The following is a 27,441-nucleotide window of genomic DNA, read 5'->3' on the forward strand; positions in this document are numbered from 1 at the left end:
GGAGCTAAACCCAGGCAGGTTAATACTACACAAGAGCCAGACAGTACAGTATACTGCTACATCCGAGCGCGAGAACGGGACTATGAGGCATGGGATATGGTTCCTTATGCACGGGACATTACCAGCACGTTAGCTGTATGGTGTAGTATGATGCTGTACTCGAATACAATACCCAGATGGGTTAGTACAATGCAAGAACCAGGCACTGTAGTGTAGTACTGTACCTACCCGCTATAATGAGGTTATGCAGTATAGGATTATGTAGTAGTGGCAAAGGACAGTCTCCCTCTCTCCCATGGACATCTTATACACTTACTAGCGCAAATGAACTAGCAGTTTGCAACCGGATTGCGATTATATCCAAATTTAGAAGGTAGACCTGAAGATCAAGAGGGCGAAAGTGGAGCCATCTTGGATCTGGATCTGTAGAGTATAAGAGGAGGATTGATACCTGCAACCGATCAGTCTTTTGTTGTAGTTGAAATTGTCAATATATTTTCCTCCAAAGTGATTGGTGGTTCATGGTGTGGGTTCCTGTAGTCATGTCCTAGTTCATGAACCACGGGCAACGTATGAGTGGCCAAGTAAGTGGTCCCGACAGTCGGGATACCAGTTACTTTGGAATAAGGCTGGGCATCTCGGACATATTCTGAGTCGTGGTCACCTTTGTGCTCATACGGCAAAGACTACCAAATCCACCGGTTAGTCCCTCAACCGTTAGGGGTAAAACTCAATGGGATTCGGGGCAAGTAAGGCTAGCAACCTGCTTCCCTGGTACTTTAAATATGATGCTGGGAACAATCAGAGCAAAATGCCTCGGACCTTTGGAGGTGACGGAGTCCCACCTCTAGCTGACAAACCAGGGATTCCTAAGATACGACTTGGCAAACAAATGTTAATGAGATGGGGAGCTATTAATATCAATGGGGCTACTCTGGGAAGAAGGTAGAGCTGGCAGAGGCTGCAAGTAAGTTGGGGCTGGACGTTTTAGCTGTTAGTGACGTTCGGGTAAGGGGTAAGAAAGAAGAGGAAGTGGGAGAATACCTGTCAGGAGTCAAAGCAGGACTAGCACAATGGGGTGCAGGGCTTTACATCAGGAAAGAAATGGAACCCAGCGTAGTTGCAATAAGGTATGTAAACGAACGAATGATGTGAATAGATTTGACAGTGTCTGGAAAGAAAATTAGGATTGTGTCAGTGTATTCGCATTGTGAAGGGACAGATCAAGATAAGATGGATAGTTTTTATGAGGCACTCAATGACGTAGTTGTTAAAGGACAAGGACAGTGTTCTGCTCATGGGTGATTTTAATACCAGGATTGGAAATCGAACAGCAGGGTATGAAAAGGTTATGGGTAAATTTGGAGAGGATATGGAGGCCAACAGAAACGGGAAACAACTCTTGGATTTCTGTGCCAGTATGGGCTTAGTAATCACAAACTCCTTTATTAAACCTAAGAACATTCACCGGTATACTTGGGAAGGCAGGGGAACCAGATCTGTCATTGACTATATAATAGCAGATCAGGAATTCAGGAAGGCTGTGAGGGACACACGTGTATTCAGGGGATTCTTTGATGACACTGATCATTATTTAATCTGCACTGAAATTGGGATTGTGAGGCCGAAAGTGCAGGAGGTCAGGTCCATATGTAGGAGGGTAAGAGTGGAGAAACTTCAGGATAAGGAAATCAGGCACAAGTACATAACAGTGATCTCAGAAAGGTACCAGTTAGTTGAATGTAATCAATTACAGTCATTGGAAAAAGAATGGACAAGGTACAGGGACACAGTACTTGAAGTGGCTAAAGAATGTCTTGGCACAGTAGTGTGTAAAAGTAGGATGAAGCAAACAGCTTGGTGGAATGACACAGTCAAGGCAGCCTGTAAAAGGAAAAACATGGCTACATACTAGAACTCAGGCAGCCAGAGAAAGTTATGTTGAAGAAAGAAACAAAGCCAAACAGATAATTGCAGCATCCAAGAAGAAATCTTGGGAAGACTTTGGAAACAGGTTGAAGACTATGGGTCAAGCTGCTGGAAAACCATTCTGGAGTGTAATTAGCAGTCTTCGAAAGGGAGGTAAGAAGGAAATGACAAGTATTTTGGACAGGTCAGGATAACTGCTGGTGAATCCTGTGGATTCCTTGGGCAGATGGAGGGAATATTTTAAAGAGTTGCTCAATGTAGGTGAAAATACGATCAGTAAAGTTTCAGATTTCGAGGTACAATGGGATAGGAATGACGATGGAAATAGGATCACATTTGAGGAAGTGGAGAAAATGGTCAATAGATTGCAGTGCAATAAAGCAGCTGGGGTGTATGAAATTAAGTCGGAACTCATCAAATACAATGGAATGTCAGGTCTTAAATGGCTACACAGGATAATTAAAATGGCCTGGGAGTCGGGACAGGTTCCATCATACTGGACAAAAGCAGTAATCACACCAATCTTTAAACATGGAAACAGAAAAGATTGTAACAACTACAGAGGTATCTCTTTAATCAGCGTTGTGGGTAAAATCTATTTATTTATTTATTTATTGTTCTGTGGGACCAAATTAAGGAGAGGTCTCCATGGTCATGGAACAAGTCAATACATGAAATTATAACACGATAGTAGAAACAGATAAAATGAAATACAAAAAACATATTCAGATGACAAGTAAGTTTAAATAAAGAAAATCAACAATGTAACACTGGAATTTGCTTAATTTGTTAGATCTTCCAGGAGCTCCTCGACAGAATAGAAGGAGCGAGCCATGAGGAAACTCTTCAGTTTAGACTTAAAAGAGTTTGGGCTACTTCTAAGATTTTTGAGTGCTAGTGGTAGCTTATTGAAAATGGATGCAGCAGAATACTGCACTCCTTTCTGCACAAGAGTCAAGGAAGTGCATTCCACATGCAGATTGGATTTCTGCCTATAGTTCAATTCTTTTATCTTGGCGGCTCGCGCATGCCCGCCCAGACGCGGGAGTTGCTGCGTTGCCAGTTGCACACGACGCACGCGCCAATAGAAGCAGCGCCATAGTATAGCATAGTTCGCAAGCTTACGTTTAGGGGGGAGCGCGCAGTTCATGAAGTAAAGCCACCACGGCCGCAATAACCCTTTCGCTGCTACAAAGACGTGCTCCCTGCATTCCGCACTGTGTGCGATTTTGTCACTGCTCGCCTGTGCAGACACATCGTGTTCCGACTGCTTTGACACTCTTATCATTCGATTCCACAAAAACTATTTGGCCCAAAAATTAGATTTTTACTTGTCTTCTTGACTGATACCTTCCCCCCATAAATGACTTAATTTTGTTTCGATGTTCAATGCAGTTATTATGCAGCATTAAATATAGTAAACCATTGCACGAAATTTTGAAGAGTTTGCAGAGGTAAAAGTCCATAGAGTATACTTTCTGTATGGTCGATTTTAGTTGCCACAATGTTGAGAATGAAATGTGGACAAGATACCTAAATTTCATATAAAATTACTACATGTAATGCTGCATAATAACTGCGTTGAACTTCGAAACAAAATTAAGTCATTTATGGGGGGAAGGTATCAGTCAAGAAGACGTGGAAAAATCAAATTTTTGGGCCAAATAGTTTTTGTGAAATCGAATGATAAGTGTGTCAAAGCAGTGGGAACACCATGTGTCTGCACAGGCGAGCAGTGCAGTGATGACAAAATCGAGCACAGCGCGGAATGCGGGGAGCACGTGTCTGCAGCAGCGAAAGGGTTAATGAAGAGACAAAGCACTAGAAATTTCAAAAAAATTGCATTCAAACGAATATAATTCGTGAAGTAAGGCACTTCGATATTGATTTTAAATAATGAAAATGTTAAGCAGCACACAATGTTTGAACTCATAACCTTTAGCGTAGAAGCCCAACATCTTAACCATTACGCTAATGCAGCTCATCTGACTACAGGACTCCATGAGGAATATAACACGTCACGCAAAATACTGACAAACACTGTTAGTATGACTATGAATTACTCACGCTTGGTCGAAGTATAATAGGAAATAAACAATTACCGCTGTCCTTTATTGCGAAAAAGCGGTTGGTGAGATTGATACAAACACCTTTCCTTGCTATCGCCTGAATTAGGAGGCTTATTGCTTGTTTGGTTTAATTAATTAAAAGAATATGAAGCAATTGGTATAAAGAATGCTTTTTCCAAACTTTCTATAAAAGAAAGTCTGCTAGCAAGACATTGCTTTTGTTTTATTACTTTATTTATGGCTGAACGTTTCTAAAACTGAAGACACTCGTCCATGCTATGCACTGCAGTCGAGATCTGGCAACGTCGTTCTCTGTTCATTGGCTGACTGTGTTTTGTGACGTCAGATGCGCAGAACGAACCTAAACTCGGCCGCCAACATAAATGACGCGCACTTTAGTATTAACTGAGTGAAAGCTGCTAACTCTTGGGAATAGGCTAATACTGCAAACAACAAACGACATTAAAGAAAATACACTCCTGGAAATGGAAAAAAGAACACATTGACACCGGTGTGTCAGACCCACCATACTTGCTCCGGACACTGCGAGAGGGCTGTACAAGCAATGATCACACGCACGGCACAGCGGACACACCAGGAACCGCGGTGCTGGCCGTCGAATGGCGCTAGCTGCGCAGCATTTGTGCACCGCCGCCGTCAGTGTCAGCCAGTTTGCCGTGGCATACGGAGCTCCATCGCAGTCTTTAACACTGGTAGCATGCCGCGACAGCGTGGACGTGAACCGTATGTGCAGTTGACGGACTTTGAGCGAGGGCGTATAGTGGGCATGCGGGAGGCCGGGTGGACGTACCGCCGAATTGCTCAACACGTGGGGCGTGAGGTCTCCACAGTACATCGATGTTGTCGCCAGTGGTCGGCGGAAGGTGCACGTGCCCGTCGACCTGGGACCGGACCGCAGCGACGCACGGATGCACGCCAAGACCGTAGGATCCTACGCAGTGCCGTAGGGGACCGCACCGCCACTTCCCAGCAAATTAGGGACACTGTTGCTGCTGGGGTATCGGCGAGGACCATTCGCAACCGTCTCCATGAAGCTGGGCTACGGTCCCGCACACCGTTAGGCCGTCTTCCGCTCACGCCCCAACATCGTGCAGCCCGCCTCCAGTGGTGTCGCGACAGGCGTGAATGGAGGGACGAATGGAGACGTGTCGTCTTCAGCGATGAGAGTCGCTTCTGCCTTGGTGCCAATGATGGTCGTATGCGTGTTTGGCGCCGTGCAGGTGAGCGCCACAATCAGGACTGCATACGACCGAGGCACACAGGGCCAACACCCGGCATCATGGTGTGGGGAGCGATCTCCTACACTGGCCGTACACCACTGGTGATCGTCGAGGGGACACTGAATAGTGCACGGTACATCCAAACCGTCATCGAACCCATCGTTCTACCATTCCTAGACCGGCAAGGGAACTTGCTGTTCCAACAGGACAATGCACGTCCGCATGTATCCCGTGCCACCCAACGTGCTCTAGAAGGTGTAAGTCAACTACCCTGGCCAGCAAGATCTCAGGATCTGTCCCCCATTGAGCATGTTTGGGACTGGATGAAGCGTCGTCTCACGCGGTCTGCACGTCCAGCACGAACGCTGGTCCAACTGAGGCGCCAGGTGGAAATGGCATGGCAAGCCGTTCCACAGGACTACATCCAGCATCTCTACGATCGTCTCCATGGGAGAATAGCAGCCTGCATTGCTGCGAAAGGTGGATATACACTGTACTAGTGCCGACATTGTGCATGCTCTGTTGCCTGTGTCTATGTGCCTGTGGTTCTGTCAGTGTGATCATGTGATGTATCTGACCCCAGGAATGTGTCAATAAAGTTTCCCCTTCCTGGGACAATGAATTCACGGTGTTCTTATTTCAATTTCCAGGAGTGTATATACTGTGAGGGCAATGTCAGAATTCCCAGACTATTGAATAGGGGTCGACAAGACGTTCTCGAACTTACACCACATATAGCTCGAACAGCCCGTTTTTGAGCCAAAAATACCCTTTTTGAATCAGAAGAATTACCCCAAAAAATAATACCATACGACCTAAGCGTATGAAAATATGCGAAGTATCGTTGAAAGGAAAGTGCGAGTATTAGTTTAGGACCAATTGGATGAAAATCAGTGTGTGTTTAGGCCTCTTAGAGGTTGTCAGGACTAGATCTTTAGCTTACGGCAGATAATGGAGAAGTGTTATAAGTGGAACAGGGAATTGTATCTATGCTTTATAGATCTAGAAAAGGCATATGACCGGGTTCCTAGGAGGAAGTTATTGTCTGTTCTACGAGATTATGGAATAGGAGGCAAACTTTTGCAAGCAATTAAAGGTCTTTACATGGATAGTCAGGCAGCAGTTTGAGTTGACGGTAAATTGAGTTCATGGTTCAGAGTAGTTTCAGGGGTAAGACAAGGCTGCAACCTGTCTCCACTGTTGTTCATATTATTTATGGATCATATGTTGAAAACAATAGACTGGCTGGGTGAGATTAAGATATGTGAACACAAAATAAGCAGTCTTGCATATACGGATGACTTAGTTGTGATGGCAGATTCGATTGAAAGTTTGCAAAGTAATATTTCAGAGCTAGATCAGAAATGTAAGGACTATGGTATGAAGATTAGCATCTCCAAAACGAAAGTAATGTCAGTGGGAAAGAAATATAAACGGAAAGATGAGACAACCAATGAACACTTCGTTTTGTGGTTGCTGCTGGAGAACATGGACAGTCCTGTTACTGACAGTTGAAACATAAATTACACCGAAGGTGACATCTTTCTTAGCAAGAAGAATTGAAATGCGCTTACACTCGTGATAGAACAGTTTTGTCATAAGGTTATGTGAGTTAAAACCTCTCATCAAGTGAACTTTCAGGAGCAATCAGAGAAAGATAGATCTCTAATGTTAAATAAGGAAATCTGAGAGTAATTTAATTAATATCTACGTTGCAAATGTTCCACGTTCGTTGCTATGAGTCATGGTGTCAGGGTACAGCTACCTTTTCTCATAGATGGGGTCAACAGTGTGAGAGCAAGAGGAATAGTGGAAAAAATCGGTAAAGAAGGACTGAAAACCATTTCGAGGAAATAAAAAAATCCTGTTGCTATACCACAAAAAGTGGAATTAGCCAACGTTAAAATGGATGTTGTTCTAATGGAAGGCCTGCCAGGAATAATGCTGCAGTTTTGTGTAGACAACTGTTACCTTTTGGATTTGGACATAAGCTTTGAAAGACGGCGGTGCCTTCCGGGCAAGCCACTGCCATGGTAATACCCGTCAGGCACTTCCCCTTGCATTTTGTTTCGGTGATTATCATACAATTTCCAGAATGACGTTTTCACTCTGGAGCGGAGTGTGCGCTGATTTGAAACTTCCTGGCAGATTAAAACTGTGTGCTGGACCGAGACTCGAACTCGGGACCTTTGCCTTTCGCGGGAAAGTTTGGAAAGTAGGAAATGAGGTACTGAAAGAAGTAAAGCTGTGAAGAAGGGGCGTGAGTCGTGCTTGGGTTGCTCGATGGTAGAGCACTTGCCCGCGAAAGGCAAAGGTCCCGAGTTGGAGTCTCGGTCCGGCACACAGCTTTAGTCTGCCAGGAAGTTTCATTACACAATTTCATTCGCCTTCGGTGTATCTAAATTTTCCACGAATGATATTAATGTGATGGTCTATTATGGTTAGGGTAAACCACTGACTGGTGTCACAGTACTTGCATGACTTGAATAATAGTAGTAGAATTAAACTCGGTTACTGAGAGACATTTTAGGACGCTGGAGGTGACCATTGCATTAGGGGAAGCTTTAGAACTTTCCCCGAGAAGCAAGCGAATTCGCGGCACCTTCTCATTGCTAGCCTCCCTTTGTAGTCACCAAAACGAGCCGTGGGCCCTGCAGGGCAGTGGTTTATGGGCAGCCATTCTTGCTGTCGGTCGTGTTCCGCTAGCGGCCGAAGAAAGATGGTGGGAACGCCGTGGCTGAATGCGAAATGACTCTTCTTTAGAAACTGGAGGCGCCGGGCGGCCTGGAGCCGGCCTAACGGCTTTATTAACGAGTGGACCTCGTGTGGCACTCTGGTCTCCTTATCCTGTGTACGGATCCAGGTAGAGCGGCGTCCGGCTGGTTCCTGGCTCACGTGTTTATTAAAAGAACAGCACACCTTGTGTGACGTGATGACCAATTTCCCCAGATGTCGCGTTTCTCAGATGCCGCTGCACATCACCAAAACATCGCCCATTAAACCGTTTTATGGACGAGACGGAGTTCGTTTTCACTGGGAAGCTTCCCTCATTTTGTGAAATGCGCCAGGTATTTGACTGCAGGATCTCCAGGCATTGTGTACTGTTTATGTCAGAGAGCAGAATGTGTACTGTACTGCAGTAATTAATTCAGGAAGACTGGGTCTCCTTGCTAGAAAACATGAACGACACAGTAACCACTTCTGGGCTATGATAGGTTGATTCAAGAACGTCAGGTGGAACGGCTGTTATTCGGAAGGTTTTGAGCAACAATAGGGGCTGGGACTTGCTTCTCGACCGTCGCAGAGTACAGTCGCTAGAGCCTTCCGTTTCTGCAGAGAGAGCAGTTCGGTGTAAACACGTATGGACACCCAGACGAAACTGTATATTTTCGCGGACGTGACACAATCACCGGCAGACGTGGGGTCATCTCCTACAGTATGATGCGGCACCGATCTTGGCAGATTCGACTGCTCCCACAGCTTCTTGTCTTTTATTGGCTATATCGGTAAAGTTGCACGGCTTCAGCAAATTCAGAAGCCTGTCATCGTTTTCACGGCCATCTTTTTTTATATCAACATTGTACTCACAGTAGTCACTCCCTTTGCCCATTGCATGCTTAATTATATTTTGACGTGAGAGACCTATCAGTGAAACGAAGTCTATTGCCCACCAACGTTTTATTTTGTTGTGGGTTTCAAGGCATTAAATTAATTTTATGTCAAGTTAATCAACTCATTAGGTGATCCACACAGGTCCCAATGAATGACAGATTTCATTGGACTTTTTGTATCCCGCCTGGAAGGCGGCGTGTGGGTCTGCTCCTAAAAACTGAAAGGTTGGACGAATGAAGGAAGTGAGTAGGAGCAGTAAAATGTGAAAATCTCTCGGTACTGCTCTTAGAAATGGTTTTACTATACCACAATATTAACTGTGGCATACATAACTTAGTTCGTAGATGCGAAGCTGAAGCGAAGTGTCCCGGCCGTCTGCTCTTGATCAAATGGGCTGAGTCTACAGTGGTGCTCGTAGAGGGCGCTGTAGCGGTGTAGAAGTAACCAAAAAACAAATAGAGCACCATCGATGTGATTATGTAAATGGCTATAGAAGTTCTTTAAAACCGTTAATGAAGAAGAAATGAGAAAAGAAAAATTCATTTGTGAGCGATATATTATTTCGTGTACTTATACTGATGAGTTTTACTGATAAGGTTGTATACCTGGAAGAATCCTGGAGATACTAAAAGGTATCAGATAGATTATATAATGGTACGACAGAGATTTAGGAACCAGGTTTTAAATTGTAAGACATTTCCAGGGGCAGATGTTGATTCTGACCACAATCTATTGGCTATGAACTGCAGATTGAAACAGAAGAAACTGCCAAAAGGTGGGAATTTAAGGAGATGGGACCTGGATAAACTGAAAGAACCAGAGGTTGTAGAGAGTTTCAGGGAGAGCATAAGGGAACAATTGACAGGAATGGGGGAAAGAAATACAGTAGAAGAAGAATGGGTAGCTCTGAGGGATGAAGTAGTGAAGGCAGCAGAGGATCAAGTAGGTAAAAAGACGAGGGCTAATAGAAATCCTTGGGTAACAGAAGAAATATTGAATTTAATTGATGAAAGGAGAAAATATAAAAATGCAGTAAATGAAGCAGGCAAAAAGGAATACAAACGTCTCAAAAATGAGATCGACGGGAAGTGCAAAATGGCTAATCAGGGATGGCTAGAGGACAAATGTAAGGATGTAGAGGCTTGTCTCACTAGAGGTAAGATAGATACTGCCTACAGGAAAATTAAAGAGACCTTTGGAGAGAAGAGAACCACTTGTATGAATATCAAGAGCTCAGATGGCAACCCAGTTCTTAGTAAAGAAGGGAAGGCGGAAAGGTGGAAGGAGTATATAGAGGGTTTATACAAGGGCGATGTACTTGAGGACAATATTATGGAAATGGAAGAGGATGTAGATGAAGATGAAATGGGAGATAAGATACTGCGTGAAGAGTTTGACAGAGCACTGAAAGACCTGAGTCGAAACAAGGCCCCGGGAGTAGACAACATTCCATTAGAACTACTGATGGCCTTGGGAGAGCCAGTCATGACAAAGCTCTACCATCTGGTGAGCAAGATGTATGAGACAGGCGAAATACCCACAGACTTCAAGAAGAATATAATAATTCCAATCCCAAAGAAAGCAGGTGTTGACAGATGTGAAAATTACCGAACTATCAGTTTAATAAGTCACAGCTGCAAAATACTAACACGAATTCTTTACAGACGAATGGAAAAACTGGTAGAAGCGGACCTCGGGGAAGATCAGTTTGGATTCCGTAGAAATGTTGGAACACGTGAGGCAATACTAACCTTACGACTTATCTTAGAAGAAAGATTAAGAAAAGGTAAACCTACGTTTCTAGCATTTGTAGACTTAGAGAAAGCCTTTGACAACGTTAACTGGAATACTCTCTTTCAAATTCTGAAGGTGGCAGGGGTAAAATACAAGGAGCGAAAGGCTATTTACAATTTGTACAGAAACCAGATGGCAGTTATAAGAGTCAAGGGGCATGAAAGCGAAGCAGTGGTTGGGAAAGGAGTGATACAGGTTTGTAGCCTCTCCCCGATGTTATTCAATCTGTATATTGAACAAGCAGTAAAGGAAACAAAAGAAAAATTCGGAGTAGGTATTAAAATTCATGGAGAAGAAGTAAAAACTTTGAGGTTCGCCGATGGCATTGTAATTCTGTCAGAGACAGCAAAGGACTTGGAAGAGCAGTTGAACGGAATGGACAGTGTCTTGAAAGGAGGATATAATATGAACATCAACAAAAGCAAAACGAGGATAATGGAATGTAGTCAAATTAAATCGGGTGATGCTGAGGGGATTAGATTAGGAAATGAGACACTTAAAGTAGTAAAGGAGTTTTGCTATTTAGGGAGTAAAATAACTGATGATGGTCGAAGTAGAGAGGATATAAAATGTAGACTGGCAATGGCAATGAAATCGTTTCTGAAGAAGAGAAATTTGTTAACATCGAGTATAGATTTAAGTGTCAGGAAGTCGTTTCTGAAAGTATTTGTATGGAGTGTAGCCATGTATGGAAGTGAAACATGGACGATAACCAGTTTGGACAAGAAGAGAATAGAAGCTTTCGAAATGTGGTGCTACAGAAGAATGCTGAAGATATGGTGGGTAGATCACGTAACTAATGAGGAGGTATTGAATAGGATTGGGGAGAAGAGAAGTTGTTGGCACAACTTGACTAGAAGAAAGGATCGGTTGGTAGGGAATGTTTTGAGGCATCAAGGGATCACAAATTTAGCATTGGAGGGCACCGTGGAGGGTAAAAATCGTAGAGGGAGACCAAGAGATCAATACACTTAGCAGATTCAGAAGGATGTAGGTTGCAGTAGGTACTGGGAGATGAAGAAGCTTGCACAGGATAGAGTAGCATGGAGAGCTGCATCAAACCAGTCTCAGGACTGAAGACCACAACAACAACAACATACTGATGAGTAATGAAATGGTGATGGAGTTGCTCTGCATGTTGACTTACAATGATCTCTTTCTTAGTTCATGTTTGCCAGGTCATCTATTTTTTCCTGGAAATGAAATACTTTTGCATCCTTTGCCACAAGGAGGCGCTCAGGGAACTGCTGTCACTGTCGCAGGAAATTTCTCCTTGCCATACTTACACCACAATCAAAATTTTGTATGTTGACATTTTCCGCATAAAGTCTCTTAGGAATACAGGTGCACTGCGAACTGAACAGACAACCCAAAAGTATCGAGGACATTGATTATATAATTAACTGATTATTTGATTATATAATTAACTGATAATTTGATATTCACTGTTGAGTAAAGGCATCATGTTGACGCCTCTAAACGTTGCAGTCTTGAGTGCTACGCACTCATGCTATTCACAGATGTTTTCTGGTCGTGAATCCTGTCTTTCCGTACCTCTTGAAACACAGCAAAACAATTTCGTTTACGCACCTTCCATTTACTCGTCTAGGTTTAATTTTGATTACAGTCATTGTAACTACTGTGACTCTAGTCTGTTCTTCAAGCTTGTTTTACTATCTATCGTAATAGTTTCAATAATGACTATGCCTATAATTCGTTGAACTGTCCTCAGCTTTTAACTGTATGTGTATAGAAAGTCGCTGTATAAGTTTCGCGAGTCATAACTGACCGTAAACTTTGTTTCTCAAATACTTCGGATACTTACTTCAGAAAATGTGAGTTTCACAGGAAGTACTCCACGTCATTTTTACTCATCTGATTGTTTCACTTGCACCCCCCCCCCCCCCCCCCCCAGTATAATTGCGATCACTTCTCGTAGAACATAAGACAATATAATGGTTTCTGTAATATCATTTATTAATATGTACTATCTTATTCTCGTGTTAACTGTGCTTTGTTTTAGTACCATTAAATCTCATTTTACATATTATTTTCAAACTTGATCTATTCAGTCATCTCGTACACTGATGACGTCCACATGCAAACAGTACTCTGTCATACAAAAGTATTTTAGGTTCTTTCCTTTAAAATTTAGTCCTTCGTTTTTATACTTTGTGGATCTGAAAACTTCCTCTGGGGTTGTGAGGGATTCACGTTCACTACACATGCACGACAGTGCATGGCACCAGCATGTTCAAAAGATCCGCAAGCGAAAATGAGATTATTCAGGGGTCGTATCTCAGGTTGTATTGATCATTGAGATAAGGGATCAAATGTTTTGGTTATCTCTTGGCCCAGAGATCATTTGTATACAGAAGAAGAAGCATACAGAAGCTGCCCTACTGTACAGGGTTAAAATGTAAACAAGAAATTCTTCCTCCAGCCCTGGCAAATTGAGCACATCGCTTGGTCCTTTTGAATTAGGTGTAGTATAGGGCGAGCCTCAGGTGTCTTATAAAACTTCCAGTTGTTCATGGGCGACTTTTGAGAACACTCGGTAAGTATATTCACACAACTATTTAAAATTTAACAATAAAATTTACAAACAACACATTCTACAATCCACAACTTCTCTTGTCAACGCACAGCACACAAAATGGGAGAATTCCGGTACATGATCAATAGAGCTATCCAACTACCACTCTCTGGAGACAAATCTGATCAAGAAATTGAAATAATAAAGCAAACGACTATTGCAAATGGTTATAACAGCTAAATAGTAGACACCCTAAAACATTCAATAATGGCAAAGCAATCACAACACAAAAAGCAAAAAGAAAATAACATCTTCCATACAATCCCCTTTCTAGATAATGCCAGACTGAGATCCATTGGAAGAATCCTAAGGAAATGTCAAATGGTTCAAATGGCTCTGAGCACTATGGGACTTAACTTCGGAGGTCATCAGTGCCCTAGAACTTAGAACTACATAAACCTAACTAATCTAAGGACAACACACACAGCTATGCCCGAGGCAGGATTCGAACCTGCGACCGTAGCGGTCGCGCGGTTCCAGACTGTAGCGCGTAGAACCGCTCGGCCACTCCGGCCGGCCTAAGGAAATGCAGTTCGAAAACAGTGGAAGTAGGTTACGGTACACTTGTTCGCCCATTGCTTGAATACTGCTCACCAGTGTGGGATCCGTAGTACATAGGGTTGATAGAAGAGATAGAGAAGATCCAATGGAGAGCAACGCGCTTCGTTACAGGATCATTAAGTAATCGCGAAAGCGTTACGGAGATGATAGATAAACTCCAGTGGAAGAATCTGCAAGAGAGACGCTCAATAGCTCGGCACGGGCTTTTGTTGAAGTTTCGAGAACATACCTTCACCGAGGAGTCAAGCAGTATATTGCTCCCTCCTACGTATATCTCGTGAAGAGACCATGAGCATAAAATCAAAGAGAGTAGAGCCCACACAGAGGCATACCGACAATCTTTCCACGAACAAAACGAGACTGGAATAGAAGGGAGAACTGATAGAGGTACTCAAGGTACCCTCTGTCACACACCGTCAGGTGGCTTGCGGAGTATGGATGTGGATGTATATGTAGATATCAGATTGCCAGTGTCTTCAAACGAAAAGGCACAAGCATATCCTTAAAATAGACGACAAGATTGGACAGAAGTTACCCCACAACATCAGCACACGAAACCCACTTCATCACACAGGTGTGTACAAAATTTAATGTTTGGACTGTAACTGCTTCTACATAGGCCAGACAGGCAGATCATTTGAGATTAGATTCAAATACACATGACAGCACTAAAAGACAAAAAATACCACACATCAACAATAGCCACCCACCTGCATGAAACAAAACACCGTGTTAACGACACAAGTATCAGCATCCCACACATCCAACCAAAAGGCAGAAAACTAGACATCTTTGAAACACTCCAAAGATACAAACACCAAACAAAACAACCTTAATCCATCTTAAATGACAAAAATGGCAATATTTACAATAGTATCATCTCTGGTTTCAGCAACTGCCTAAATCATTAAAATTGCACACATACAAACACCTTAATATTTAACATAAATATTCAATCATGTGTACTAAGACAGCTGCCAAGAGTACAAGAGATTGACCTCATTTACTGATATTTCATCACATCAACAGCTTGTGCCCCTTGTCAGCTTGAAACTATATGTATATCAATTACTGGTACAAAGTGTACCTCCATCTGCATATTTTAAAGCATTAACCAATGTATTACCCACACCTTTAGGCAGCTAATATATATAACAGATACAATCTTAAGACCCCTTGCCATGTAAAGTTTGCTCTCATATAATCACTCTTTCCACCGTCTCTCTCCCTCTCACTTTTTCTTTCTCTTCCTCTCCTTCTGCCTCCAGCTTTCCATATCTGTCTACTAATCCCAATCAGAATTGTTATTTATGTATCATTTTAGCGCTGTAGCCAATATTATTACTGTACTTAACGTCTGTAACATTTCACCTGATTGTTATAAACAAGTATGAAGTTTAAGCCATTTTAACATATCACCTGATTGAATAAACGAGTATGAAGTCTCAGCTGTTTTAACTTGTCAAAATCGGATTTATATGCCACCTGAAGTATTTATTCCAACACATGTATTCGACACCTCAAAACAAACACCTCTAAATCCTTTAAAAGTTATTCTGTAATAATGTTGTTACGATGTATATTCTTTGTGCTTTGCGATAATGTCTTCTCTTCTGCTATACAAACATTGCACAACAGTTTCCAAACGCCATATTTGTTTACAAATATGACAATATACATTTGATGTGTTCAGACAGCGAAAGGAACCTGTGACCACTGGAGAGACTCTATTTTACTTATTTTGTGTTTACCGTTGACATAAGTTTAATTTTTTCTCAGAAGAAACCCAAAACCATATTCTGAAATAGTGTCTTGTTTTTACACTAGGCACTGCCACAAGTTCCTCCAAAAACTCGCAACACGACACACACACAAATGTCATACTAATGTAAGTCCACCTGATGATGTAGGTGTAAACCATTGAAACACATCGTGGAGATAAATAAAACGGTGACTGGTAACAGTAAACTTGTCGTTTCATTTAATGCCAATAACAGTCACGGTAAAGCCTAACCTAAAATGTTCGCATTTAAAGTTCGAAGAAAACTTGAGTTTCATTTCAAATGGATGCCCCACTCCCATAATTATAGTTTGTGGTGACTTCAGTTACTCTCGATATCTCGGTGAAGATAAATGTTTGAAATCGGTCTTAGGCATAAATCACAGCAAATAATTTTTATCAATTAGTTCAGGAGTCCATTCGAAGTGTAAATGGTTTCGAAAATATACTTGACTTCAAACAACTAATAATCCAGAGCATCATGACGGATACAGGTATTAGTGACAGCAAGTTCCTTGTAACGTACAAATTTACCAAAATTTAACGAAAAATAATTCTGTTTAGAAAAGCAGATCAAAATTCGCTTTATGCCTTCCTAAGAGACAGTCTCCACTCCTTACAATCTGAATATGTAAGCGTAGACCAGGAGTGGTGGTTTGAAATCAATGAAATAGTATCTACTGCATTTGCGAGATATATACCAGAAAAATTAATATGAATTGATACTGATCTTCCATGGTACATGAAACAGGGAGAACGCCATTACGGAAGCAACGAAAAAAGCATGGCAAATTTAAAACAACGGAAAATCTCCAAGACCGGCGAAAATCCAAAGATGTTCTAGGCGTACGTAAAGTACACCAGAGACCAGATAGTCAGTACCTTCACTGTGCGATTGCAGTGGTAAAGCTAGTGATGATAGTACCACTACAGTAGAGACACTACACACGGTTTTTGGAAATTCCTTTACCAAAGAAGACGAAGTTAAGTATTCGAGAATTCGAATCAAGAACAAATGCTAACACGAGGAACTGAGATGTAAATATCCTCGTTGTAGTGAAGCAGCTTAAATCACTTAATGAAAGCAAGGTTTCCAGTCCAGATTGTATACCAGTTAATTCCTTTTCGAGTATGTTGATGTAATGAGTCCATTTTTAAAAATCCGCTGAATTACAGACCAATATCGTTAACACGATTTGCAGTACGTTTCTGGAACATTTACTGTGTTCGAACATCATGGTTGGTTGGTTGGTTTAGAGGCGGGGGAAGGGACCAAACTACGAGGTCATCGGTCCCTTGGTACTAATTAAAACAATGGCACAAGTGTGACAATAAAACGGAGGAAACATAACACTAAACGGAAAGAAAGGGAAAGTCACAAGAATGAATGGAAGGCAACGAACACTAAAAGGATCAAAAGAGGACAAGAAAACAACAGAGAGACGCTAGAAACAGATGAGAATAAAACATGAAAGCAGATTACATTGGCTGGCCAACCACGAGAATAAAAAGGGAAAGCCAGCCACTCTGCAATACATTAAAACCTCCACCCTAAAAGCACTACGGTGGAGGACACAGAGGAACAAAGGATATGCGTTAAAACCTAGATAGAAGTATAAAACTCACTCTCACGGATAAAACGTAAAACTAAAGCTGCTGTGTAGGCATTGTCGCCCAACACCGAAGGCAGGGTGCTGGGGAAGTTAAAAGTCTGCCCCAGAACGGCTAAAAGTGGACAGTCCAGCAAGAGGTGGACGACTGTCTTTTGGGAGCCACAGCGACACTGAGGTGGGTCCTCGCGATAACCAAGCGTTAGCCACTTATGGCCAATGCGGAGCTGGCGGAGGACAACAAATTCCCTGCGAGAGGCCTGAATGTGAGACTTCCACGTATTCATAGTCTTCTTAATGACACGCACTTTGTTGTGCGTGCTGTTATGCCATTTCGTCTCCCAAAGCCGGGAAACCCTGGGGTGTAAGACAGAACGCAGGTCAGCTTCAGAGATGCCTATCTCCAAAAGCGGTTTCCGCGTCGCCTGTTTGGCCAGGCTGTCGGCAAGTTCGTTGCCAATGATTCCGACGTGTCCTGGGGCCCACAAAAACACACAGAACAGCAAGACTGTTCCAGGGCATAGATGAACTCCTGAATGGACGCTACCAGAGGGTGGCGAGGTTAGCACTGGTCGATAGCTTGTAGGCTGCTAAATGAATCAGTACACAGGAGAAATTACTCGCCAGGACATGAGCGGATGTACTCAAGAGCAGAGATATGGCCGTCAGCTCTTCAGTGAAAACACTGCAGCCAACTAGCAAAGAGTGCTGCTCAATATGTCCTCCATGAACATATGCGAAGCCTAAGTCACGATCAGCAATGGAACCGCCGGTGTAAACCACTTCAGAGACCCGGAACATGTCAAGAATCGAGAGGAAGTGACAGCAGAGAGCGGCGGGGTTAACGGAGTCCTTAGGGCCATGCAAAAGGTCCGGAAGAAGCTGCGGCCGAGGCGTACACTATGGAGGCGCACATGAACGGACCGCAAGTAGATGTTGTAAAGGGAAGAACTCCAGTTCGGAGAGAAGGGATCGCGCGCGAACCGCAATCGTTAGCCCTGATCTGGGCCGTCGATGCGGGAGATGGACTGGCGCGGGTGGGGAAACTAGACGGTAATTCGGATGCTCAGGGGAACTGTGAATGTGTGCTGCATAACTTGCGAGCAGTTGCACACGTCTGATCTGCAGTGGAGGGACACCAGCCTCATCCTAAAAGGTCCTGTCGCTAATCGAACCCCACAGTGGTGCACAGGGTCGAGTAAGTGCAATGCTGTAGGCGCTGGCGACCCATTAACCACACTCCCATAGTCAATTCGGGATTGGACAAGGGCTCTGTAGAGCTGCAGCAGCGTAGAGCGATCTGCACCGCAATTGGTGTTGCTCAGGAAACGGAGGGCACTGAGGTGCTTCCGGCACTTCTGGTTAAGCTGACGAAGATGAGGGAGCCTAGTCAATCGAGTGACGAAAACAAGTCCTAGGAATTAATATGTCTCCACTATAGTGAGTGGATCGTCATTAAGGTAAAGTTCGGGGTCCGGATGAACGTTACGACGCCGACAGAAGTGCATGACACGTGACTTTGCGGCTGAAAACTGGAAGCTGTGGGCTAGAGCCCTTGACTGAGCCTTGTGGATGGCTTCCTGGAGGCCCCGTTCAGCAACAACAGTACTGGAATAGCAGTACGAAATGCAGAAGCCGTCTGCATACAGTGAAGGTGAGACGGAGGGCCCGACAGCTGCACAGCTGCTGCTAGACGGTTAATGGCCACTAAAAATAGAGAGACACTCAATACAGAGCCCTGTGGGGCTCCATTCTCCTGGATATGGATGGTACTATGAGAGTCACCAACTTGGACACGGAAAGTGCGGAGCGACAGGAAGTTTTGGATAAAAATCAGGAGTGGTCCCCAGAGACCCCACTCATACAATGTGGTGAGGAAAAGTCAAAAAGTCAAAAAAGATGGCTTTCAGTTGTTTCCGTCTGGAAAAGGCTGTACGGGTGGCAGACTCGATGGACACAAGATTATCAGTGGTAGAGCGACCCTGGAGGAAGCCGCCCTGACATGGAGCCAGCAAGCCACGTGACTCCAGGACCCAACTCAACTGCCGACATACCATACGTTCCAGCAGCTTACAAAGGACGCTAGTGAGGCTGATGGGCCGATAGCTATCCATATCACGCGTGTTTTTACCGGTCATGCACTTCTTTCGCTGCTCCTAGGGTTGCCCAGGCTGGGAGGACTTCACTGGCTCAGTCTCTGGAGGATGAGCGTGAAGCCCTACGACCAACTGCTTTTGGGCTCTTCAGCCACTGGCGGGTGCCGTCTTTACCACTAGAAGACACCTGGGAAGGGACCCTTCCTAGCGAGAGAAGCTGAAGACTTAGGAGCCGGCCGAAGTGGCCGAGCGGTTCTAGGCGCTTCAGTCCGGAACCGCGCGACTGCTACGGTCGCAGGTTCGAATCCTGCCTCGGGCATGGATGTGTGTGATGTCCTTAAGTTAGTTAGGTTTTAGTAGTTCTAAGTTCTAGGGGACTGATGACCTCCGACGTTAAGTCTCACAGTGCTCAGAGCCATTTGAACCAGTTTTGAAGACTTACAGTTCTCTGGCCTAGAAGTGGGGACGGTCGTCCTCGATAGTTAGGGTGGTGTTGCTCCCAAAGTAGGTGGTGCGGTTATAGGGAGTGAAATGCACCCCACCATCAGGGGAGCAGGTGTAGTCTTCTGGCTCTGAGAGGTGACCTGGGTTAACGGAACTGATGGTGCCAGAACTGTTGTAGCAGCAGCGTAAGACGGTGTCATACGCACAGGATGCAGGCATTCAAATTATCTCTTAGCCTCGGTATAGGTCAGTCGATCCAGGGTCTTGTGCTCCATGATTTTCCTTTCTTCCTGGAGAATCTTGCAATCAGGCGAGTAAGGCGAATGGTGCTCTCCGCAGTTGACACAGATGTGAGTGGCGTCCGTAATCTCGGCATGTGACTGACGCTGGAAGTACAGCGGGAAGGCTTATAGTCGAACTTCCAGCACTTAAAGCACAGCATCAGGGGAGGGATATAGGGCTTTACATCACACTGGTAGACCATCACCTTAACCTTCTACGGCAATGTATCACCCTCAAAGGCCAAGATGAAGGCACCGGTGGCAACCTGATTATCCTTTGGACCCTAGTGGACACACCGAACGAAATGCACACCTCGCCGCTCTAAATTGGCACGCAGCTCATCGTCGGACTGCAAAAGAAGGTCTCTGTGAAATATGGTACCCTGGGCCATATTTAAGCTCTTATGAGGCGTGATGGTTACAGAAACATCCCCCAGCTTGTCACAAGCAAGTAACTCCCTTGATTGGGCAGAGGATGCTGTTTTGATCAAGACTGACCCAGATCTCATTTTGTCCCCTAGATGCTCAACAAAAAACCGAGGTTTCCCCATCAGCACTCGAACATACAAAGTACTCGGGCGAATAAGATCTGCTGCCATCTTTAGCCTGACGTTCCTCCCATGGTGTGGCCAGGGAGGGGAACGATTTGTGGTCGTATTTAGAGACTGGTGGTGGTTTCACCACTAGCAAGAGATGATGGACTACGCTTCATCACTCTGATGCCACCCACTCCGACCAGGGGCCCTCCCCATGGGCGCCACCCAGCCGCAGCGAAGACCACCTGGCAGGATGGCCCTTGGCATAAGTGGGGAGTTAATTCCGCAGGTATCAGAAGAGCGATCCCTGTGTGGTCAGGGGGTTACGACCAACAGGGTACATGGCGGCCCTACTACGATGGACTGGCTACCGTGCTGGATATCAGGAGCAAAGAAGTCATTGGTCATCGTCGACGCAGATATTGACACTGCATAGTGCATCGTGGAAAACGCACCAGGAAGGTGTCCTCGCCCAAGATATGGAGAATGGGCAGGACTGCGATGCAACGACGAGAAAGTGGGCTAAAGATCTCAATGCACGATGGACACGATGCACCTTGTAAGGCGACCTTCCCCAATTGGCTCGCTCTTCGAAAAAAGTTTGAAGAATGGAGGTCAAATCCTACAAGGGACCAAATGCCGAAACGTTTGAAACTCCTTTTAGTCGCCTCGTACGACAGGCAGGAATACGTCGGGCCTATTCCAACCTCCGGACCCGAAGTAGGGGAACATTAAGAATTGCCTCGAAGGAAACGATTTATTGACCAATAGCCAACACGGATTCAGCAAATATCGTTCTTGTGAAGCACAAACAGCTTTTTATCCGCATGAAGTAATGGTTAATGTCGACAGGTGATCTCAAATTTACTGCAAATGTTTATATTTCCAGACATCGTTCCTCACAAGCGACTTCTAATCAAATTGCTTTCCAACGGGATATAGTCTCATTTGTGCTACTGGATTCGTGATTTCTTGTCATACAGATTACAGTTCATAGTAACCCACGGCAAGTCATCGAATTGAACAGAAGCACTATCTGGTGTTCCCCAAGAAAGTGTTGAAGCCCCTCTGCTGTTCCTGATCAACACAAACGGAGACGCCTAATTATAAAACTTTCGAAGTCATACACATGATTACTAAAATATATCCGCTAAATTATGGATACACTATTAATCACACAGACAATAAGACTGTAAACTGAATTGAGTACTTAGGGACTAGAATTACGAATAACTAAAAGTGGAACGTTCACATAGACAATGTTGCGAGGAGAGCGAACGAAAGATTGCGCTTTACTGGCAGAACACTGGGGGGATGCAACACATCTACTGAAAAGACCTCATTCAATGGGTTGGTCCGACCTGTTCTCAAGTACAGCTACGTGTTGTGAGATCCGCATCAGCGTTGACTGAGAACATCGAAAAAGTTCAAACAAGGGCAGCTCGTTTTGCATTATCGCGTAAAATTGGAGACAGTGCCTTGGGTGCGTTTTTCGTTGCAGAAGTCCCCATGAAATAGCTTATAGAAATCCAAAAGCCATGTTAATTGCCGGAAAGCAAAATCCTCTGACGTCGGGAATGATTATAATTTCTTTATAATCACTTAAAATACATACCAACTAAGCTCTGACGTACACTAACCCATTAGGTGAAAATCAAATGAAAAAGCACGTTAGACAAACTATTAACAGCCGACTGAGCAGTATATGATGTCCACCAGTTACGTGATGTTCAAAATTTGGCTGTAGAAAGCACGTTTTAGTTCTTATACTATTGTAAGGGACAACAGTCAGTTAACGAACACACTGTGCAACTTCGTTCCCTTTATTCCAATGTAAGGAGCCATGGTCCTCATATTGCAAAATAACCAGAATATTGTGCGAACGCCCATGGTGCGAAACAGGTCGAAAACGACGTAAAATACATTATATTGGGCCGTGACATACAGTAACCAACTGTTTACAGAATGTTACTCTATCAGTACACAATACATAGCAGGAGGTGGTACCTCTCCCCTAGATGTTAGTAATCACACTTCCTGCATGAACAGAGCAATAAACCTCGTTGTATATAAAATCTACTTGCTCTTTGAGTACTTTATGTGATTCTTTGATTTTATTCCTAAAAATTTCTAATTTTCCAGAATGCCCAACTGCAGGGCCTTAGGAGCAACGTGAACACTTTCATCGCTGGAGAGGAGGGTGCCGCACTTTTTGGTTTCGAGGTAGTACAAACGTGTACCTTTTTAGGGACTGGCCGCAAATTGTGTGTAATGCATAACAGTATAACTACTGAGCGTAGCTCATGGAACTGCAGCATAATCTCCGGGTGACGTCATGCCATTACGTAACGAATAGCAGTTTGGTGTAACTCGACCCACTGGAGATCAGTGAGCGGCCTTAGCATAAGAATTTTTTTTGCATCGTAGTATTTTTAAATCTATATTAAGTTCACGAAAAGGAAAACAAAGTGTTGTTTAGTCAGTAAACGCTTTATCTTCGACGCGCGCCGCTGTCAGCGGCCACCGGAGTTTTACGTGGTAACCACGGGTGTCTCTGCACAGCAGTTTTCTAATGTTTGTCCTACGTAGTGTATTTTATTGTTGTTGAGTCAGCCATAGTGCCGCTTTGATCACTGAGGGGGCAGCTCTTGCACATGGGCCATTCACTGTTATTGTCACAAGTTACGGCATGGTATGTAAGTAGTAAGACCACTTGCAGTGGTAACCACGAAAAACTTGTACACCTTACTTGAACTTAGTGTACTATAATTGTATTGCAAATATGTGCCTCGTTTGTATAAAACTGTCACGTCAACTGTACAACTGTAATTTTCTTTGTAGGCTGGTTTGAGAATGGGCACAGGTGTCCCAAACAAGTCAACGTCAAGAAATAAGAAATATACTTCTCAATGCAACTTATAACGGAACTACAACCATGTATTTCAATTATAAGACAAGTTGCAGACTTGTTTTTCACCTGCAGCATCCTGCAAGATCGTGAATAGTTTCAAGTTATTTCGGTGTCTATCAGGCACTTAATTGGGAACTGCAGAATACTCATGTATATATAGATGTAGACATAAGCGGAAATGACAGGAAAATGCTGAATATCAAGCCTTCACGGCAAAGAGAAGCTGGGCGAAAAGAATTAGAGTGTTCTGTGTTATAACAGCACGAATATTATCGCATGCTAAAATTTTTAATGAGGAATACGGATCGAGGCAGCTGGTTCTACGTTTTTCTGTCGGAATCTTTTAAATAGGAATATGTTCGCTTTTTTTGTGCTCCGACAGGAGCATTTTTCAACTGGTTAATACGAGGACGCGTTGATATCTAATGCCTCCGAATGTTTTATGTGGAAGCTCTAAGAGCTTTTAAAATAAAACGAAGGTTATTAACATTCTATATATTTATTCCTGATATCTAAATATTTACAGCTCTCTGCCGTTATAGGGCTCCCAAATTGTAGCGTGTAATATTGCGGTGTGTAACGTAAACTATGTCGTTGCCTGAGCAACAGCGTGCTGTAATCGAGTTTCGAATTGCGAGAAATTGTTCACACATGTGCCTTTTCCTACAGCATGTCTATGCCAGACCACACACGAGAGCTGCAATATCTTGTACAGTCCCTCGTCATGAGTTCATCAGTCACCCTCCATACAGTTCCGAATTGGTCCCACACATTTTTCATCTGTTTCCAAAACTCTAAGGAACACTTTCTAGGACATCACACTAATAGTGAAGCGGTGCAGGTGGAGGTACGTTTGTGGCTCCGCCAACGAAGTCATCGTTCAATGACGGCACTAACAGACTGGTATCTCGTTGGGAAAAGTGTCTTCGTCGCCAGGGTCACTATGTTGCGAAATACGTGTGTACATATGAAGAGTAAAGATGTAGAATGTTAACAACATTTGTCTTGTTTAAAAAGGTTTAAGAGCTTTCACATAAAAAAAACTGATGGCACTACATGTTAGCACGTCTTTGTATTATGTTGTTATTTTCCATTCCTCTCGGTAAGAATCTGTGTCCAAGTCATTCGTCGTCACAGCGAGAAACCTAATTTCCTACAAAGAGAGGCGATATGCAACCTATATCATTGAAGGGCTCAGTTTTTTACTCATTGGAGTTGCCTTGTCGTGATAATTCATATCCACGAGATATCGTTAAAGGCTGATTCTTTTCTTGTAAAGTACGAATCATTATACGTTGTCTACGAACAACATTAAATTACGTGCCTTTGTACTAAAGTTGTTTCTACACAAATCACTACGCAAATGGTTTATATCTCATTCCGGATTTTTGCTTTCTTAGTAGTAATTAACGTATAGGAGTGTGATATTTCATACATAAATTGCATTCCATTCTTCAAAACAGTTTCGCCGTGATATTTAAGGAAAATATCTTCCATTAAATTGCAACAGACGTTAAAGAGGACCCATCAGAATACACTGCGGGACTATAAAGATAACCTCCCGCAGTCCGTTCCGTCTTTCCTTCGCCGTTATTGCCAGCAACGTCACCTTGCACTATCTCAGTTCTGTAATTATACGGCTGAAATGTCTGTAATTTTCGAATATAAACTACGAGAAATTGCTATTGTTCTTTCATGGGTAATCTGTTCCATAGTACTTTTATCTGGATTTGAGGTGAAGTAGGTACTAGATCCAATTTAATAGTTCTTTGTCTCTGTCACTACATTTTCATAATTTCGCCTGTTCCTGCTAACTTCCATTATTCGGATATTGCCTAATGCGATGGCACTCAAGCACTGTTCCATTTTCATCCACATAAATAGTCATATCGCCATAGTTATGATTAGTTAACTTGAAATGCTTCCTCTGTTGTCTGTAATTGCCCAGCTTTTGTTCGTTTTCTGTTGCTTCCATGTGACAAGTAAGAAACTTAACCGATTATTACCTTCCATTGATCTGTGATTAGTCAAATGGTTAAGAGCATCATTCCTAATGGTGGGTGAGGGAACAGGTTTCGCCAAAGTTGTTTCCAGGACCACTTATCGATTATTCAAATCATTGGATAACTCTGTAAGGAACAAGTTAGTGTTTAGATTACTTTGTTGCCAGTTTGAGTTTTTTTCATATTTTTGCCATTGGCTTGTGCGATCAAATTATAAACATCGCCAAGTTTCCAACAAAGGCAATAATATGCTACACATAGTCGTAAATTCAGGGGAAGTTTTTACCAAAATCTGACCTGTAGAAGTTTTACGAGAGTGGAACTGCTGTGGGAAATGCAGCTGATTAGAAATGTCAACGACGAAACTAGAAGCGGAGGATTTACGAGAAATCTATAGAGAAAATATGGGAATGGCGAATGAATTCTCATGCACTCAAGCGTAGGCTATACGAGAAATGAGAACTTCTCGAACACAGGGTCAGCAGTTTCGAAGCAGAGGAGGAAACGAAGGTGTGACCAGAAATTACTCTCGCTGTTAACGAAGGTAGGAGCATATGGAATAAGTTCACAGATATATGAGTGGCTCGAAGACTTGTTAAGTAACAGAACGCAGTGTGTCATCCTCGACGGCGAGTATTCATCAGAGACAAAGGTATCGTCAGGAGTGTCCCAGAGAAGCGTGAAGGGACCACTGTTGTTGCCTATATACATAAATGATTTGACGGACAGGGTGGCCAGCAACCTGCGGTTGTTTGCTGATAATGCTCTGGTGTACGGTAAGGTGTCGTGGTTGAGTGACTGTAGGAAGATACAAGACGACTTAGACAACATTTCCAGTTGGTGCTCTGAATGGTAGCTAGCCGTAAGTGTGGAAAAATGTTAGTTAATGCGGATGAGGAGGAAGATCAAACCTGTAATGTTCGTATACAGTATTACTAGTGTCTTGCTTGACACAGTCAAGTCCTTTAAATATCTGGGCGTAACTTTGCAAGGCGATATGAGTTGGAACGAGCATGTAAGAACTGTGATAGGGAAGGCGAATGGTCGCCTTCGGTTTATTGAGAGAATTGTAGGAAAGAGTGGTTCACCTCTAAAAGAGACCACGCATAGGACACTGGTCCTGCCTATTCTTGAGTACTGCTCGAGTGTTTGGGATCCCTACCAGGTCTGATTGAAGGAACACATCGCAGCCGGCCAGAGGTTGGCTGCTAGGTTGTTACCGGTAGTTTTTAACAACGCGTAAGTATTACGGAGATATTTCGGGAAATCAAATGACAGTCTCTGAAAGGAATGCGACTTTCTTTTCGAGAAAGAATACTGAGAAAATTTAGAGAACTGGCATTTGGAGCTGATTGCTGAACGATTCTTCTGCCGCCAGCATACATTGCGCGTAGGGACCACGAGGATAAGATACGAGAGATTAGGGCTCGTACGAAGGTATTTAGGCAGTCGTTTTTCCCTCTCTCTATTTCCGCGTGGGAGACGAAAGTAAATGACAATTAGTCGTACAGGGTACCCTCGTCACGCAATGTACAGTGGCTTTCTGAGAACCTATGTAGATGTAGATTATTATATAAGGAATCCGTTTTTGGATGGGGAGACTCTTCTCAGTGACATCGAATTCGTTAAATATCAAAATACTCGTATTAAAAAATCATAATAAGGTAGAACAAGCGTCGATCACGTTGCGACATATTTTGAGGTCTTCCAGTAGCTGCATTAACATTTCGTCCAGCTTTACGACTTCTTGAGCGATATAGGGGAGACTGGGGAAATGTTGCCACCTTAAGGAAAATTATATTCTTACCTCATTAATAACTATTGTGTCTTTTTCTTAAAGAATAATATTATACCTTTACCAGTTAACACGAGTTTATTACAAATTTTTCAACCATGTATATTTTTTAACTTTTACGATTAAGAAATATATTGTGAAAGTACACGCAGTTGCCATTACCCTTGGTACTGGGTTAATAAC

The sequence above is a fragment of the Schistocerca nitens genome, chromosome 5, assembly GCF_023898315.1.
Source record: "Schistocerca nitens isolate TAMUIC-IGC-003100 chromosome 5, iqSchNite1.1, whole genome shotgun sequence".
In the NCBI taxonomy this organism is placed as follows: Eukaryota; Metazoa; Arthropoda; class Insecta; order Orthoptera; family Acrididae; genus Schistocerca; species Schistocerca nitens.